Below are 20,153 nucleotides of genomic sequence, written 5' to 3' on the forward strand. Positions count from 1 at the left end.
TATATCTGACTATTTGGGTACGGCGGGGCCCTGTCCCGTCACATGTTTTCGTTCTGGATTTGCAGAGGCCTGTAGTCATATATGTGGGTCGAGGGTCCTATATGTGTCTGTTTGTTTTCGACTTGCGTCTTAATGCGGTCCGTCTGTTATGGTGGCCAAAATGGCCCTTATGTTTATATTTGTACATATTACCGGCGATGTGCATTCCGCCGCTCCCTTCTGTTCTGATATGATATTTTTGCGCGCGCGACCGCTTAAGACAAGTTTTGATTTAAATTATGTTTAAAATGGCTATTATGAAATTTGAGCTAAGTTTGGGTTTGATAATTGGATATGTGAATTTGGTATGTTTGTCTGTCCGGGTGCCCAAGTAGGGCGCCAGTCGCGGCCCACGGGGCTGGGTCGTGACAAAGTGGTATCAGAGCGGTTTGTCCTCGGAATGTCTACAGGCCGTGTCTCGTAGAGTCTTTTTTATCGGTGTGTTGTGCACCACATCTATAAACAGGAGGCTACAGGACATTTAGGGTGTTACCTTTCTTTGGATCTTAGATCGTGCGATAGAGCCAGCCATAAGAAATGAAATTCCTTTTACTAACCCTTAATTTCAGCTGGAGAACGGTATCGACGTAAGACAGTGACTGATGATATTGGAAGCTACACAGTATACAGGTAAGCAATGGTATGAAAGATGTATGCTGGGTAAGGTATTTTGAAGTACAATTGAAATCTGAAGTTGAAAATTGAAAGGGAAAGCAAACAGGAAAGTGCCTCCGATGCCGTTTGAGTTAGGCATGTGAAGTAAGTTTCGACATCTCATACTTTTACTTGAAATTGTTAGCCCTGTGTGGCTACGATATGATGTAATATGATGTGTATATACGTATGTGTGTTGGCCCTGTGAGGCATGGTTGGTATTTCCTGCGTGCAGGTTTTGGGATAGTAAGAAATACAGGGGAACCTCTGCCCAAATTTTTCCAGAAATATAAACAGGAAAATAAGATATAAATTCTTAATATGTCTTGAAAGTCGATACCGATAGGGTAAATCTATTATGTTGGCCTAAAGTTCAATAGATACCCTCCATGTCATTCGTGAGAAGCCTCATCCTTATTTGGGAAATTTTATTTCGAGGAAGCCTATATGAGCAGCAATTCGCAACTTATTTAAACGGACCAGAATATGTTCCAACCCCATTTTGCTTTAGAAAATCCTATGTTGGAGGGCAAAAATGCCCAACGATTAAGTTTCGATTCATTTGAAGAATACTAAATGTATGACAGGCAGTTGGGAATTAAATGGTTCGCTCACGACTTAAAAATAAAAATAAATATGGAGGTAAGTATGTGAATTACGTACTAAAAGATTCCGAGATGTTCGTCGGACTTTAGTTTTCTTTTGCTGGTGGTTGGAGAATGCCTTACAGTAACATTTTATCAGCTCTCATCTACTAATTGGAGATGGAATTTGTGGGATGAAAACTTAAATTTGTGGGCTGTCTAAAATTATATATGTATATGCATGAGGGAAAATATTGAGGATTTACAGGGGGCGACACGGTGACTATATAGTCAGAAAAGTAAAAGAATCCTCTCTAGATCGGGGCGGGACCCGCTACGAGATTGTTCTGAAGGTTGTTAAGACCCCGACTTGTCTTAAATCATGTGACAAAGGCTGTGCGGGGTAATTGATGCAATTATACCGGCCTTAACGTGTCTAAATACATTAAAGTTTTATGGTTAAGCGTGCCAGGGCCAGAGCAAATCTGGGATGGGTGACCCCCTGGGAAATACAAAAATTTTCACGAATATAGATATAAGGGACGAATAGGAAATTGGGGTAACCTAAAAGAAAATTAGAGTATATGGAGTGGTTAGAAACTTCACAGGGGTCGCGTGAGCTGAGACAGATTAGATTGGTAAAAAAGGGAGAAAGAACAACGCAGCTCCGGAATTAGAGTAAGTTTGAGCAAGTGATTGAAGATGTCTTGTAAAAGAAATGGCAGTGATATATATATATATATATGTGTGTATGTGTAGGGCCCCATTTATGACTATGTCGATCGATTGGTAAACTCTAATAGCCAATGTTGTAATATATGGGAGACATTACCCGAACAGAACTTATGAGACAAAGCGAAAGGTATGGTGCAGATGTTACGAAATAAACTGATGTTTATTTTGCTACCGGTTGAGATTGGAAGATTCTAATACAACGATATTTGGAAAGAAAAGAGAGTTGAGTGGAAGATAAGAAGGTCAAAATGCCAGAGAAGTGAACAGTAAGGAACGTAATTAAGCAGAACTTCTAAAAGAGGCGACGGGCAAAGCACGAAATTATTTGCGGAAACGAACTAGAATGTAACAATGCAGGCCAAAGGAAAACCGATGGTATGGAATGATGAATCACGTGAATATCAAATAATTCGGATATCGAGAAAAACAGAACGACGGATAAGGAACGGGTATGAAGAAAGGATAGGATTATTAAAAGATAAGATAAGATAAACCGCTATGTTAATTACATTATTTGAGTGCCAGCTATCGGATAAAATTTTGTACTATATAGTTGAGAGTTTTCATCGTTTTGTGATTTTGTTAAGGTCTTATACGAAGAAAATCAAGTTATAGATTAGAAAGAAAAGACATGGATATGGTATGAGTATAACCCCAAAGGGGGAAGCGGATGAAAGTAAAGCACGTATAAACGGAAACAATTGACACACAGAAGATCAAGTAGTAAAGAATGGGCCTAGGCCTTCAACATCGACTGAGGTATATAATTTTTGAGATTGGCCGGATATCACAGAAGATTTGTGGAGAACTTTGTGTCTGCTACGACACTATTATCGAAGCTAACTCATAAGGCAGTGGAATTTCAGTGAACCGGTACTTTTGAATGCAGTTTCTTGTTACTGAAGGAAAAATTAATTACATCTCCAGTCCTAGTTCTTCCTAAAGGGGCAGACGGGCAAGTTATTTATTATGATGCTTCCGGTATTGGGACAGGTTTTGCACTAGTACAACATGGTCGGATTATAGTCTATGTTCCCCGACAGTTCAGACCGCACGAGAGAAATTATTTCGCTTATGACCTAGAATTAGCTGCGATGATTCATGTTTTAGAGATATGGCGGCATCACTTGCATGGGGTCCACGTTGATATTTATACGGACCATAAGTGCCTCCAGTATGTTTTAAGAAAAAGGAGCTGAATTTGCGGTAAGGAAGATGGGTTGAATTATTGAAATATTGTGACGTCGATATTCTGTATCACCCTAGAAAAACCAATGTGGTAGATGACGTACTTAGCCACAAGTCCATGGGCAGTTCGACTGATGTACAGTCTGATAAGAAAGAATTGGTTCGTGAAATTTATCGATTAACTGGCCTCAACGTCCGTTCAGATTCTAGAGATACTGAGATTTTGGTTCGAGAAATTGCTGAATCATCAACTATGGAAAAGGTAAAACAGAGTCGGCCGGAGGGCCCTATTTTGGTACAGTATATAGAGATACAACCCTTGTTAAGGAAAGGACCCAGTTTGAGGTCTCACCTGATGGGTATTATTATACAGAGGCAGATTATGTGTGCCTGACGCAGGGCTGCGACGGCCAATTATGGGCGAAGCATATAATTCTCGGTATTCTGTTTATCCTGAATCAACGAAAATATACCATAAGCTTAAATGTTTGTACTGATGGGACGGTATGAAAAGGGACACTGCAGAGTCGCTGGCCAATGCCTAAATTGTCAGCAAGTCAAGATCGAGCATCAAAAGCCCGGCGGATTACTACAGGAAATGGAAATCCCAGTTCGGAAATGAGAAATGATTAATATGGACTTCATTATAGGTTTACTGTACACTCCACGCAGGTACGATTCTATTTGAGTTATCGTTGATTAATTGACGAAATCAGCCCATTTTCTTCCGGTTGGGACTACATATTCGGCCGAGGATTATGACAGATAGTATATTAAAGAGATAGCAAGACTTCACGGAAATCCCTGTACTTATTATCACTGACAGAGGTGCTCAGTTTACAGCGAATTTCTGGAGATCGTTCCAGGGAGGATTGGGGACTCAGGTGAGTCTTAACGCAGAAATTCATCCTCAGTCTGACGGACAGGCCGAGCGTACTATTCAGACACTGGAAGATACGCTGCGGGCCTGTGTTATTGATTTTAGAGGTAACTGGGATGATGAATTGCCGCTTATTGAATTTGCTTACAATAATAGTTATCACTCCAGCATCCAGGTGGCACCGTATGAGGCTCTATATGGTAGAAGGTACAAATTTCTGATTGATTGGTTCGATGTGGGTGAAACAAAGCTGACTGGTCCAGCAAACAGTCGATAGGGTAAAACTCACTCGGGAATGGTTATTGACTGCCCGGTGTCGACAGAAATTACCTACAGATATGCGACGTCGATCGTTAGAGTTCCAGATTGGCGACTGGGTATTTCTGGAAGTGTCGCCATGAAGGGGATAATGAGATTCGGTAAGAAGGGTAAGTTTAGTCCGCGGTATATCGGGCCGTGTCAGATTATTCGGAAGATAGGCGAGGTCGCCTATGAGCTAGAGTTACCATCCGATCTGGAGGCAGTACACCCGGTATTTCATGTACCCATGCTCCGTAAATGTGTTGGTGACCCTTCCAGAATATTTCCTGTAGAAGATATTCAGATGATGGAGGAATTATCTTACGAAGAACGACCTGTAGCTATTCTGGATTGTTGGGTGAGGAGGTTGTGTACCAGGGACATACCCTCTGTTAAGGTCTTACGGCGGAACAATAACAGAGGAGAAATAACCTGGAGAGCAGAGGACGAAATGAAGAAGAAGTATCCTTACTTGTTCTTTATACCTACTGGTAATTTGAATTTCTAAATTTGTTATCTTGGTTGGTGAGTAATTGATATGTGCTACTCTTAAAAAGAAACTCCCCGAAATGTTTGTCGGACCCTATAAGGCTAATTTAACATTCGAGGACGAATGCTCTAAAGGAGGGGAGAATGTTATATCCCGTGTCTTTGTGCGTTTGGAAAATTCGAAACAATCTTTCTTTATAGGAAATGAGGGCTATATTTGATTTTATTTCATATATGTGTGATATTCATGAAAAATATTGATGCGGAAATACGGAGGAAGGCTAAGGGCAAAATTGGAATTTTGAAAATTAGTTTCGGGAATTACAAAAATAAAATAAAATAGGATCCATAATTATTTGGGCTCAAAAAATAAAAGAGGAATTTGGCCCAAAAAAAGAATAGAGTGGCCGGCCATTGAAGGCCCAAGCCCATGGGAAATATTAACCATGTGTTAAATAAGGAGATGAGCTACAATTCTTTCATTTTAAGAAGGTTCAAGAACACAAAAATGGAGAGAAAAAAATAAAAGGCCATTCGGCCATTGAAGAAAAGAAAAGGAAAATTTTTTGCTCTTCAACTTTTGGTCCAAAAATCAAAATTTTCTTGTATTCCTACTAAGCTCGAGACCCTCTTTAACGTGGTCCAATTTTCGTGGCAAGAAAGTATTTTGGTGGCAAGTGAAGAAATTGAAGAAAAAGGTAAAAATTTTATCTTTTATGTTATGGAAAAAGTATATATGTTATAGTGGTTAGAAGTGCATGAAAATCATGAAATTGTGGTGTGTGTGTGCTTGGCCGTGTGGGTGTGTAAGTGGGTGTGTGGCCGTGTGTAGTATGGTGCCATGGAAAGTGATGGATTAAATTCTGTTTAGTCTGTTAGCTGCGTCGTTGTTGCATTTGTGACGTGAATAAGGGTTTAATGAATCGAGTCGGCATTGAAAATGGTTGTGGGTTGTTATGGAAAATTATATGTTTTTTATATAGTTTTTATATAATTATGAAAGTAGAGTTCTAGAATGTGAATCATTATTGTTGTTGATGAATTTGGAAGAAAACAATGCGAGTTGGTAGTGTTGTTGTATTCGTTGAAGTTTCGGATAGAATATGGAATTGGCAGAATTGTTTGAATCCTTGAATATTGGTTGAAATGCTATTGAATTATGATTGAATAATGTTGAATTAGTTAATGAATATGGGAATGTTGATATTAGTTTGATGTTGTGGAGTTTGAATGGAAGTTGTCGCCTTATGTAGAAAGGAAGAATATTGATGCTAGAACCTATTTTGTTGTGATTCTTGATTCATTTGGTATGGTTGGGTTGTTGTTGTTGTTGTTATTGAGCCGAGCTAAGTCTCGGGGATGTTATATGTATAGGGGAAGTGCTGCCGAAATTTCGATAGACAAATACATAGTTAGATGAATTCTTGAGATCTTGAAATTCCTAATTGGTAACTTTGACCATTTGTAGATTCTGAGCGAAACGGAATTTGAGTTTTGACGGGCGTAAGACGCATATAAGGTATGTAAGGCTATCCCATTCCTTCTTTTGGCATGTCCTAGATATACTAGGTCGATTTTTGAGCCCCGGAGGCAATCCTGTTCATGAAAATCCGAATTGGAAATCGAGAACCATTCATTCAATTGAATTGAACTATAAAACTCATATTTTGTTGAAAAGTGATCAAATGTCCGAAACTTTTGTAAATGTAATCGAATCGCTTCGAAACTCCTATGTATGATTCCATAGACCCCAAATGTCCGTGATTCATGTCCGCCACCTCGACTCGACCCGAGGTGGGCCCGCTAACCCCGAGATTCCTTTGTTTGCTCTATTGGGCTCGTTTTTGCATAATGTCGGCAATGGACTCTTGATTATGAATTTGGCTATTGTAAAATAATGTTTTGATTGCCACGATATTCTAAATTATATTTTGAACCATAAATACCATTTTGGGAAATATTTTTGTGAGACTAACCCCGTATTGGCTAATAGTTCGAACTACTTTGACTAATGAGTTAACATATGATTTTATCAAGTTTCAAAAGGTGTTTTGATATATATAAATTGCATTGTTGCTCACGACTCCGCTCGTGCCCTTATTATGATTTCATTCACCGGTTCCCGGGCCGGTTATGGTTCGTGCGCGCTATGATAAATTCGGCCGTATGCTGTGTTACGGTTCCCGAGACCTCGCCATAGGGCCGGGTTCCGTTTGGAGTTATGCTGTGATATGGCGGGTGATATGTTATGATGATATGTGTGTTCGGGGATGTACGGAGATTTGAACTTTCTGGTGTTATGCTGTGTGTGGCACCAGCGTCGGAGTGGTGACCACGTTCCTGAGCTTTTGCATGATTTTATCTGCATTATGTATATATGTTTTCAGTACAGGTTTTATATACTATCCAGTATTTCCCCTTTTGTATCCTGTTTTTTTTCAGTTGTGACTTATATTTCTGTACTCTATGCTTTACATACTCAGTACATCTTTCGTACTGACCCCCTTTCTTCGGGGGCTGCGTTTCATGCCCGCAGGTACACACACCGGTGATCCACCACTGTAGGCTCCACTTTCTGCTATTTCGGAGTGCTCCCTTTCATCCGGAGCCCACAGTTTGGTATATATGTCTTTTGCTGTACATATACTTCTGTATATCTGACTATTTGGGTACGGCGGGGCCCTGTCCCGTCACATGTTTTCGTTCTGGATTTGCAGAGGCCTGTAGTCATATATGTGGGTCGAGGGTCCTATATGTGTCTGTTTGTTTTCGACTTGCGTCTTAATGCGGTCCGTCTGTTATGGTGGCCAAAATGGCCCTTATGTTTATATTTGTACATATTACCGGCGATGTGCATTCCGCCGCTCCCTTCTGTTCTGATATGATATTTTTGCGCGCGCGACCGCTTAAGACAAGTTTTGATTTAAATTATGTTTAAAATGGATATTATGAAATTTGAGCTAAGTTTGGGTTTGATAATTGGATATGTGAATTTGGTATGTTTGTCTGTCCGGGTGCCCAAGTAGGGCGCCAGTCGCGGCCCACGGGGCTGGGTCGTGACAGAAACCTCTGGCATGAGTCTGACTGTTAAACTGTTCCTCGACATACCTTTACTGCATGACTGAAATAAACATAAATAAGGATAACACCCCGAATAGAATAGGGCTCACCAAAAGCTGATACGAGCAAGTCCTAACATGCTGATCCGTCATCCAGTAAATGTGCATCGTAAAATGCAGGCCTCCGGGAAAATAAAGAGGATATCAGTACACTTGAATTGTACTGGTATGTAAAGCAACTGAATGAAACAAAGCATGGCACATGAAATAATAGAACTGAAACTGAAACTGAATGCTAAGCATGAACATGAGTATATCTGACATGTGTATATATATAACATGAGTAAAACATTTTAAGTGGGAGAGCCTTAGTATAACCGACATGTAACCACCATGTGAGTACGTGGTGTCTGATCTCTGCCCGATCAGCTAAGCCATCCTGTTCTTTGTCGGGGTACAAGACATGAACATGAATGGATCGAATAAGCTGCTGCAATGGGTAAACATGAAGGTATTGTCCTAACTGGGCGGAGTGATTCTTATCCTACGCTGGCAAACGTAGTTTTAGGCTGTCTGAGACTTCTCGATAATCTGTACTACTCCCAAAACATGAACATGGATATAGTTGGGCTTAGAAGCCTATGAATTTCATGAACATGACTTGTAACATGGTTTATAATTATAGTTTAATATGAACATATATACATAATATAACTTGCATGACAACATGGAGACATATAGGATTTTTATGAAAATAATCATAATAGTTCATATCTTGCATGTAAGAACCCATGGAATTCAAAGTATTAGTTTTTATAGATTACGGACAGATTCTCAATAACCAAAATGGAATATCAAGAATACAATAACAAATTTTCAATACAAACATGGTATATCATGGTACACGAGCTTAGGGTTATCTTAAGCATGTCTAGAACCCTAGTTTTGGTAAACTTTCGTATAATCATGGACGAACGTGACATGGGGAAGAACAATGATATTTCCACACGTAGATAGAAACCCTGCATACCTTAATCGCTCCAAAATTTGTATAAAAGGTCTGAACTTAAAGGAGAAATCCAAAAGCTTTAATCTTGAATCCTTGTGATGAGTTTTCTTGAAAACCCTAGGTTAGAGCAATGATTCTCTACTTAGAATTCATGTATGTCTGCTACAATTCACTTGAAATACTTGGAATAGGCTTACCTTGACGTAGTAGGATGAGGAGAGGAAAGGAGAGGAGAAGAATTTCGTTCTAGGGCTTGGAGAGAATGAAAATATGAAAAAAGAACTAAAAGACGCGTTTATATAGTGTCCAGCCATCGGGCTAATTTAGGGTACCTTTTTACGATTCGTAAACTATTTACGGTCTGTAAAAGGTGACCATAAATCTGTTACAGAAACTTGGTAATTCTCCTCCATATTTACGGTACAAAATTACTATCCGTAAAAATTATACGAACCGTAAAGCCCTATCGTAAATCAATTACAGTGAGCTGGGTTTTCTGGGGTCCATCTACGATCCGTTTTATGGGTCGTAAATAATTTACGGTCTGTAAAACTGGGATCGCTGAACTAAAATGAATTTTAATGCTAAAACTCCCCGTCATGAACGTAGATTAGTTTAAAGATACGAGGTGTTATAGTTCTGAGGACCGCTCGAGCTAGACGCTCCACCTCTGCCTCTACCACAGCTAGTTGATGTCTGAGAACCCAGTCCCCGAGGGTGTACTGATGACGAAGAAGCTGCTGCAGATCCTATTGGCTGAACTACACCTCCACCACCTCTCGACGGACAATCTCGCATAATGTGGCTTGACTGACCACTGGTATAACACACTTTCGAACCCAACCGACACTGTTTGCCGTGCAACTTACCACATTGAGCACATCATGGTAGAGATGGCTTCATATGGCCAGAACCACCCCTAGACTGGGAACCGAAAGCCCTGGAACTCTGGCCTGACTCAAAATAAGTGGGTCTATCAAACCTCAGTCCTGGGAACTGTGAAGGGGCACTAGCCACTGAATAGGCTGAACGCCTAAGGAACTGTTGTATCTGACCACCCCTAAACTCACTAAAGGAACCAGAAGATCTAGCCCTCTTACTCTGGCCGTTATCACACTCTCAATCAGCTCGCTGCTGCTACTTCCGATTCCCCTGGCGTAAATTCAGAAACCTATCAACTCGAGCCCGTCGGGCCTTTGCTGGCAAATAATGTCGAAGGAAAGCCTCTGTGAACTCCTGCCTTACTGCTGGGGGTGCATTATCCCCTCTAGAAAACTTCCAAGTCTCATACCACTGGACAGAAACATCTCAGCAACGGTAAGAAGCCAACTCTACTGACTCAGTGTCAGAAGCATGCATTACCCTCAATGTCCTCAGCATTCGATCTATAAAATTCTTAAGGTCCTTATCTGGTTTTGATCCAAAGAATACTGGAGGATCTAAATTAATGAAGCCTCAAACCCTGACACTAACAGCCCTGTCAACATAACCAGTACCCGTACCCTGACGCTGGGCCTGAGCGGCCACTAACTGAGTCAATAACTGAATAACATCTCCCATCTCCTGGCCTGATGCATCATGTGGAGGAACTGGGGGTACTGTAGTTGTATCCCCTCTAAGGTCCGCTGGGATGGAAGGGCTCTGAGTAGGCTGAGATGGGGCCTCACTATGGGACTCTGTCACGACCCCACCGAAGGGCCATGACGGGTACCCGGATCTAACCTACCGAGCACCTCTTAGCATACTTCTCATCAAGATTCTAGGTGGAGCATGAAAGATAACTTATGAATATCATAATCTAAAAGGGCATAGATCCACAAAATAATAGCTCGTCTATTTGACCATCAGTAACTAAGCCCATGTACATATATACAAGCCGAGAAGGTTATAGAACGTCTAACTATACACATATATCTACGGGCATTTATATAGAGTACAAGAAATCATAAGTACGGGACAGGACCCCGTCGTGCCCATGTATGTACAGAAAAGGGTAATACCAATAGACTGCAGCTCTGAAGTAAGTGGAGCGCTTCTGAGACTCCGCTGATGATGTATCTAAGGATCTGATCTGTCTCCCTGCCTACGTGCGGGCATGAACGCAACATCCACAAACAAAAGGACGTCAGTACGAATAATGTACTGAGTATGTAAGGCAGGAATAGCAATATAATAAGGATATGGAAAGTAACACGAGATAAGAGAGATAACCTGTACATTTGATTGCCTCTTAAGGCGGATATCATGCATGCTTAAATTTTCTTTCAAACAACATCTTATACATACATACATATATATATATATATATAGTATACTGCCCGGCCATATAGGCGCGGTGTTATCATCATGTCATCATCATTATATATATTGCTGCGGAACGTGCAACCCGATCCATATGTCATATCATAATTATATATACTGCTGCGGAACGTGCAGCCCGATCCATATATCATATCATCATTATATATATTGCTACGAAACGTGCAGCCCGTTCCATATATCCGGCGTCCGGGCATCCCGCATCCGGGGCGATATCATATGCTGCCCACTGCAGTGGTTGTACATCTATGTGTCTGCCAGCCAGCTATAGCGCGGCGCGGTGTGAGAAAATACATACATATATATAAAGCATGCATGAGAGCCCAATGAAACATTACTACTCTATCGGAGTGACGTAAGGTCGGTAAACCTCCGATTTTCATTATGGAATCATCATCATCGCTATATCTCACCTTGAAAGAACAATTATTATACGATATGATCAACAACAATCAGTAAAATTAATAATCATGGAACAAGCTTAATAATATTACGGGAACATCAAGAACTATAAGCTTTGATATCTTTAGAAATAGGATCATTATCATCATCGTTTTCATCATCATCATCATGGAGGGCATTTATCAACAATATCATAGGAACTTTGAGAATTATGAGCTTCTAGCATTTCTAAGAGTAGGACATTATGGATACTATGTGTGGATTCACAGTAAAGGCATCATGCCTTTAGAACGAAAGAGTTAGCCTTACATACCTTATCTCCTTAGTATATGTCACGACCTAGCTAGGGGCCGCGACGGGTACCCGGAGCTAGTTACCGAGCACCGCTCACTCTACCACTTGTCTCGCTCATTTAATACTCCTTTATCAATTTTACATACCAATTGTATGAAAATCATATTTAATTAAAACATAAATACTTTATATACATTTGCCTCTTGGCCATCAAAATAATATACATGCATGTGAAAACATCTTGTGAGACCATCTAACCCACACTGCGTATCTACGAGCCTCTACTAACATAACGAATACATAGACGGAACAAGACTCCGTCATGCCCAAAATATGCATATATGAATGTACATCAAAAGAATAGCCATAAGCACCTCCGAACAATGGAGTTCTATCTATCAGCTGACAGCTACTGAGGACCTGGACCAAGCTCTCCTCCCTGTCTACCTGTGGGTATGAACACAGCGTCCGAAGAAAGGACGTCAGTACGAATATTGTACCGAGTATGAGAGGCATACATAATGAAAGGAACATCAATAATATGAGGATAACATCAACATGAAACATCTGGATCTGACTGATAATCATAAATGAAGTAATGCATGCTGTCTTACTCATACTCATCATCATAACATGTATGCATCACATGCAAGCTGCCCGTCCATGTTGGAACGGTGTGATAATCAATAATATTAGCCCGCGTCCAGGCCTCCCGCGTCCGGGGTACCATCTCATGCCGCCCACTAGTGGTGTCTGCCCACGCCCGTAGGTCGTGGTGTATCCGTATCGCCGCCCGCCAAAGCGGTGTCTGCCCAGCCAACTAGGCCCGGTGTGAATGCAATCATGACATGCTTATGAAAATGCTCATAGTAATATGCTTATCATAAAATACTTATCTTATCATAATGCGTATATAAGATTCATGATCAACTTTACTTTATCGGGGTGACGTAAGGTCGTGATCCCCCGATTACATTATGGAACCATCATGGACATTCTGCCTCACCTTGAAAGGACTAGTGCATAAGGTGAGTGTAGGCAAGGAATAACATCATCATCATTTTAGTGTCATCATATCGTATAACTTATCTCATATAGACATTCATAGGTATAAGCTTTTAACTTCTTAGAATGTAAGAATTCATGAAAGGAGTAGGGATTCAAGCTAAAAGATTCATGCCATTAGAAAGAAGGACTAGTTTCACATACCTTCGTCGTTTAGCTAAGATATCGCTCACTTGTTCTCCATCGATATCACGTCGTTACCTTCATAAGAGAATCCGTATCAACATTAGTAAACTAACTACAAGAACGCATCGCTAATTCTAGGAAAAGTCGGACAACGCTTCCTTCGATCATACCATTTTTCTCATGTTTTATATCAACTCCCAATATTCATAATATTACTCGCAATATCGTCATCGACAATCGTCATTTACGTACATTTGGCAAAATCCACCATTTTCCTCCAATTTTCCCTTATGTCTACTTCTAGCTCATCCTTGCGTATAAACATCATTTATAACGTATTAGTACTCACAACACTTCAATATTCATAGTTCAATTCCTCTATCATTCATTTATGTCACTATTCACTCAATAATGACCCATTTCTATGTTCTTCTACATTTCAAGTATCTAAGATTTCTAATACTTCAAACAACATGGAATAATCATGAAACTTACCTTGGATGATTGTTGAACAATCCTTAAGTTGAAACACTTCAATTAGCCAAAACCCTAGTTCCACCTTCTTGGAAATTTCTTGACTTAGAAGATCCTTTGATGTTTTCTTACACTTATTTTCATGAATTTAGTGGTGATGATCTTGATATTCCCTTTGATTCTCTTGAATTCTTGTGGAGGAAATATTTGGAGAGTTCTAGAATGTCCTTGAGTCGTATGGAAGGAAATGACGTGAATTGAGGCTTAAGTTCTCTTTTAATAATTCAAAATCTGGTCTTTAATGAATTCTTGTCGGGATGAACAGTGGTCGTAAATTGCAGTTTATGGACTGTATTGTGGTTTACGGTCCATCCTCCATGGTCGTTTTTAATCATTTCAAAGACAGAAAGTTTTGGCTGAGGAACATGGCAGTTTACGACCTGGTTTACGGTCCGTAAACCAGTTTACGGGCTGTAAACTGGGTCGTATTTAACCATATTCAACATTTACAGAAAGTTGGAATTTTTGACAAGCTGGAGGACGATTGCACTATACGGTCCGTAAATCACTTTACGGGCCGTATAGTGCCATATACGACCACTGGGCTGAAAAATTTTCCACGACTTTCTTATTTCCAAAAATTCTTAATTAGCCATTCCCGACTTAATAAAACATCATTCGCTCAACTTTTCATCATTCCACTCATCATACAAGTACAGAGAAATTTCCGAGGTGTAACAGTATACGGATCCTACGAGTCCTCGTATGCTCTATGAATGATTATCTATAATAGTAAACGAAGTATCCGTATCAATGACGGGTTCATAACTTTTAAGGGAACTCATTTAGACATTCTGTTGGACACCTTATATGCATTAGATTCATGTAGATTGTTTTTCTCAATCCTATACATATTCCGGTACCATCAATCCTTCACTAGTTCCCTTTTCATCTTCACAACTCACTTAACAATCAATCCAATAACTTCATATTACAACTTTATTTGCACAAACCAGCCCAACAACATCACAACCATACCAAGTCTAGAACAATTCATAACTCAAGCATAGCTAAGAACAAGTTCTAGCACAACTTAAACCTTTCTTTCACAATTTCTCCTTCCCATAAGTTATGTAAATGATGAATAATACTATAAACATGAAGATGGACTGATAACCTTACCTTGAATCACAAGGATCACTCTAAGTTCGAAATTCCTTAACCTCCAAGAAGTCTCCAAATTCAACACCACAAGAGGAAGAACAATCTAATGATGATCATAGAACACTTTATGTTAGAATCTCTAGGTTTGCCCTTGATTTTGGTCTTAGATCATATAAGGACTTGTAGAGAGAGTTTTGGAAGTTTCGAGGCCCAAGAATGGTGAAATAATGTTTTAAGGCCGAATTGGGTCTATTTATACTAGTCCAGAAAATTCTGGATCGGACACAACATGCTGCGAAGTTGCGGCGTCGCATAGTGCGCTTTGAGAGCCGCATGTTGTGTCGTAGACCTTGCAACATCACCAAAAATTCTCTGTCACACTTTGCTGCACAACTCCATCTATCGAAGCGTGCTTTGCGGCCCACATGTTGTGCTCTGAGAGCCACATATTGCGCCATAATGTGACACTTTGTCGAACTTTCACTGATACTTAACTCCGATGATCCGACAAGTCTTAAACCTTCCCGAAGCTTACTAAATATGGTTTTACTCTCTTATATACCAAAGATGGACATATCTATCCTCATGACCTCGAAAAAAATTTATCCTATTTCCCAAGACTAGGACAACTTGTACTCGGCGAAACTCATCGTACGAAAATGTGAGGTGTAACATCCTTCCCATCTTAGAAATATTCGTCCTCTAACGTTAAACTCTTAGGAATTCTACAAAAATTTTGCCAGAGTTTCCCTTGTAAATATGCTACTACCATCCTGTCACAACAACCTAAAATATACAATGCCTCACAGGGCTATAACAACAACAACAACAACCATAATGGCCACACACGACCAAAAAATAAATAAATTATAAAAAGAAAGCATTACGCACTGAAAAACAATGGTCTCTCTGTCTGAACCTCCTCTGGGGGTGGAAATAAATGTGGATACCTGGACTTCATATCTTCTTCAGCTTCCCAAGTAATTTCTTCTCTATTATTGTTTCTCCATAGAACTTTAACTGAAGCTACATCTTTAGTTCTTAGTCTCCAAACTTGTCTCTCTAAGATCGCAATGGGAATTTCTTCATAAGATATTTGCTTAGTGACCCGGAAATCATTTACAGGTACAATTCTGGAAGGATCTCCAATGCACTTGCAAAGCATTGACACATGAAAAACTGGGTGGACTGACTCCAAGTCGGAACGTAGATCTGACTCATAAGCTACCTGGCCTACCTTACGCACAATCTTGTAAGGCCTAATATACCACGGACTAAGCTTACCCTTCTTACCAATCTCGTCATACCCTTCATAGGAGACACCTTCAAGAATACCCAATCATTAACTTGGAATTCCAGGTCTGGTCGGCGATTGTCCTCATAAGACTTCTGTCGACTCTGGGCTGTCAACAATCGGTCCTGGATGAGCTTGATTTTCTCCACAGCTTGCTGGATCAAGTCTGGCCCTACTAACTTTGCCTCCCATGCTTCGAACCATCCAATCGGCGATATACACTTTCGCCCATATAGAGCCTCATACGGGGCCATCTGGATGCTGGAGTGATAACTATTGTTATATGCAAACTCAATGAGCAACAAATGATCATCCCGATTGCCTCCAAAGTCTAACACACATGCTCGTAGCATTTCTTCGAGAGTCTGAATGGTGCGCTCAGCTTGTCCATCAGTCTGTGGATCAAATGTTATGCTAAGTCTCACCTGAGTCCCCAAACCTTCTTGGAAGGACTTCCAGAAATTATCTATAATCTGTGCTCTTCTATAAAAAATAATGGATACTGGAACACCATGGAGTCGTACTATCTCTTTGACATAAAACTTTGCATAATCTTCAGCCGAGTACATAGTTCTGACCGCTAGCAAATGAGCTGACCTTGTAAGTCTATCCACAATTAGCCATATAGAATCATACTTACACTGAGAACGAGTTAAGCCTGTAATGAAATCCATATTAGCCACTCCCCATTTCCAAGTTGGAATTTCCATAGCTTGCAACAATCCCCCAGGCTTCTGATGCTCAATCTTTACCTGTTGACAGTTAGGACATTGAGCTACAAACTCTACCATATCTTTCTTCATTCCGTCCCACCAATAAATGGATTTAAGATCATGATACATCTTTGTCCCTCCTGGATGAATAGAATAACGGGAATGTTACACCTTGGAAAATCCCCCGTATATGTATAGTGAATAAGCTAACCAAGAGCGTAGCGTATGCGATGTTTTGACGAGCAATAAATAGTATTAGATGACCCTCGATGAGATTCTAAAGGCATACAATGCAAGGAAAGAAAGTTGCTAAGGAAAATGAATCATACGTGGTGTATCGGATAAGAATAACAAGCAACGATTTGGTGATGGCATAATGAGGTCTCAGGGATAAGAAATAACGTCCTTTAGATGGGTATTGAAGTGTTAAACAAGTGTTAAGAAGGTTCCATAAGGATCAGAGATCAAACGAGTCGACGAAAACAAGTTCCGGAAAACTGGACAACATACGGCCAGACATACTGGCCGTATAATATATACGGACCGTATGTCCAGTCCGTAGATCCAGCCCAGAACACCAAGGTTCACTGGACCAAATATACGGTCCCAACATACGGTCAGTAATATTATACGGACCGTATGTTGGTCCGTATAATGAGGGTCGGCCAACTTTTTAATTCACTTAAGGGATCATTTTTTCATTCCATCTTATTTCATCTTCCACTCTCCAACTCAAGAACACTCTAGAATATTCTCCAAACACTTCAACCACAATAATACCAAGGAAATCAATGATCAACATAATCAAATTCATGAATCAAAGTCTATGAAACTCAAGTAGAAGTCATCCAAACTAAGAAAACCAAGAAGAGGAGAAATAGGGTTTTGGTGAAAGAGGGAGAACTCCAATCAAGACTTGTTCAACCATCATCCAAGGTAAGTTTCATGACCATTTTATGTTTTTTAAGGTATTGGAAGGTTAAGATACCCGAATTGTAGAAGAACATAGCAAATGGGTCATTCAAGAGTGAATAGTGTCATGACTGAGTGGTAGTTGAATTGAATCATGAATGTTAGTGTGTTGTGAGTATGAATATGTTATAAATGACATGTAGACCATGAGATAAGTGCTATACATGGGAAAATACGATAGAGAACACAAAACCATAAATGTGGGGGAAAATGAAGAGAAATGGTGAATCATGACCATTATATATGAATGATATTGGGAGTTGATATGGAATACGGGAAAAGTAGTATAAACAAAGGAAGTGCTGCCCAAATATCTCTAGAAATAGTAGTGCGTTCTTATAGTTGGTTAACTAACGATCGCACAAATCCCTCTTTTGAAGGTAGAGGCGTGACATTAAAGGAGAATAAGTAAACGTTAAATTGCTTAAACGACAAAGGTATGTGAGGATTAACTCTTCTTTCAAAAGGCATGAATCCTTCAAGCTTTCCACAAATCCTTCTATAAGATGAAGCTTAAGAGTCCTTCTATATATTAAATACCCTATGAGCATGATAGTGATGACAATGAGCTAGAGTCTAGAGACTCAAGAAATTGTGGCATGGTGTTCCTACAATGCTAATGATGTTATTATTGTTAACACTCGCCTTATGTTTTATTCCCTTCAAGGCTAGGCATGATACTCATAAATGTCCATAATACAATCGGGGGTTCACGACCTTACGTCACCCCGATATAGTATGGTTGTCTTAAAGCCTAATGAATGCTCTTAATGCTATTGTATGTTATGACAATAAGATGATAAGTAATGCTAACTTGTAACACTATGGGATACATGGAACACTAAGAAATGATAACATGATGCTATGGTTTGAGATGTATAATAATGACGTGTTATGATTGATGTTGTGGTGATAAGATTCCACCGTGCCTATATGGCCGGGCATGTCACCGCTAATGCGGGATGCATATGATTCCACCGCGCCTATATGGCCAGGCATGTCACCGCTAATGCGGGCTGCGATGTTTACACCGAGCCGAGAGGGCCGGGCATGATCACCACTAATGGGCGGCATATGAGGGTTACCCGGACGCGGGTAATGATACAGATTATGATGTGATGATGTATATGATGACGTACGTGATGATGTATATGATGACGTACGTGATGATGTATGGGATGTGATAACATGTGTACTATGATTGTGTAAAATGTGAAATATGATAGTAATACGATTACCTATGACATTGGTGCAGGTTACATCTTTGTCCCATGACTCAAGATCTTTCTATTATGTTTGTTTATTTCATTCCTGCGTTACATACTCAGTACAATATTCGTACTGGCGTCCTTTTTCTTTGGACGCTGTGTTCATTCCCACAGGTAGACAGGGGGGAGATCTTGCTCCGGATTCTTAGAGGCTGCTAGCTAACTGAAAGCCCTCCATTGTCCCGGAGGTGCCGATGATGATTCTTTTGTGTACAGTTGTAGATGTCATCTCTTAGAGGCTCGTAGATACTCGACGTGGGTCGTGTGGTTTCATGGCATGGTCATTATGTATATATATATATATATATATATATGTGTGTGTATATTATTTTGCTAGCCTAAGGGTTCGTATGTATAAAAGCATTTTCTTTCTAAATAAAAATGGATTTTATTATAAATTAAGCATGAATCGGATAAACGATTGCTAAATAAGCTTAATAAGTGATAGCACGAGCGGTGTTCGGTGGTTAGCCCCGGGTACCCGTCACATCCCCTAGCTGGGTCGTGACAAAAGTGGTATCAGAGCAGTTCGGTCCTAGGAAGTGTCTACGAGCCGTGTCTAGTAGAGTCTTGTTTATGGTGTGTAGCGCGCCACATCAATAAACAAGGGGCTACGGGGCATTTAGGAAAAATGACCATCTTTCTTCTATGAGATTGTGCGATAGAGCCGTGTATAAGATGTTATCCTCTCTAATAGAGTGTTATGATTTCAGAATGCCGCCAAAGGGAAAAGCTACAGCCGCCCAGAAGGGCAAGCCTACAACAAAGAGGCAGGCAGAAAGAGAGCCTCCGATGAATATAGAGGAAGGCGAATCGCACAACGAGGCCTTGTCAAATACTTCTTCTACCCAGCCTAATGTGGAAGAGCAAGGAGGAGCCCCAGCTCCAATTCCTCCGCCAGCTGCTTCGGGTCAACAAATGACCGAGGCTATTCAGTTATTGACCAAATTGGTTGCCGCACAAGCACAACTACAAAATGTGGGTTTAAGTGACCGGGCAGCAAGTACAAAGGCCCGTGATTTTATGAGTCTAAATCCCCCGGAATTCTTCGGGTCAAAGCCGGAGGAAGACCCACAAGGTTTTATTGATGAAATATTGAGGACATTGAAGGTTGTCCATGCCTCC

This window comes from Lycium barbarum, chromosome 11 (assembly GCF_019175385.1).
Source record: "Lycium barbarum isolate Lr01 chromosome 11, ASM1917538v2, whole genome shotgun sequence".
NCBI lineage: Eukaryota > Viridiplantae > Streptophyta > Magnoliopsida > Solanales > Solanaceae > Lycium > Lycium barbarum.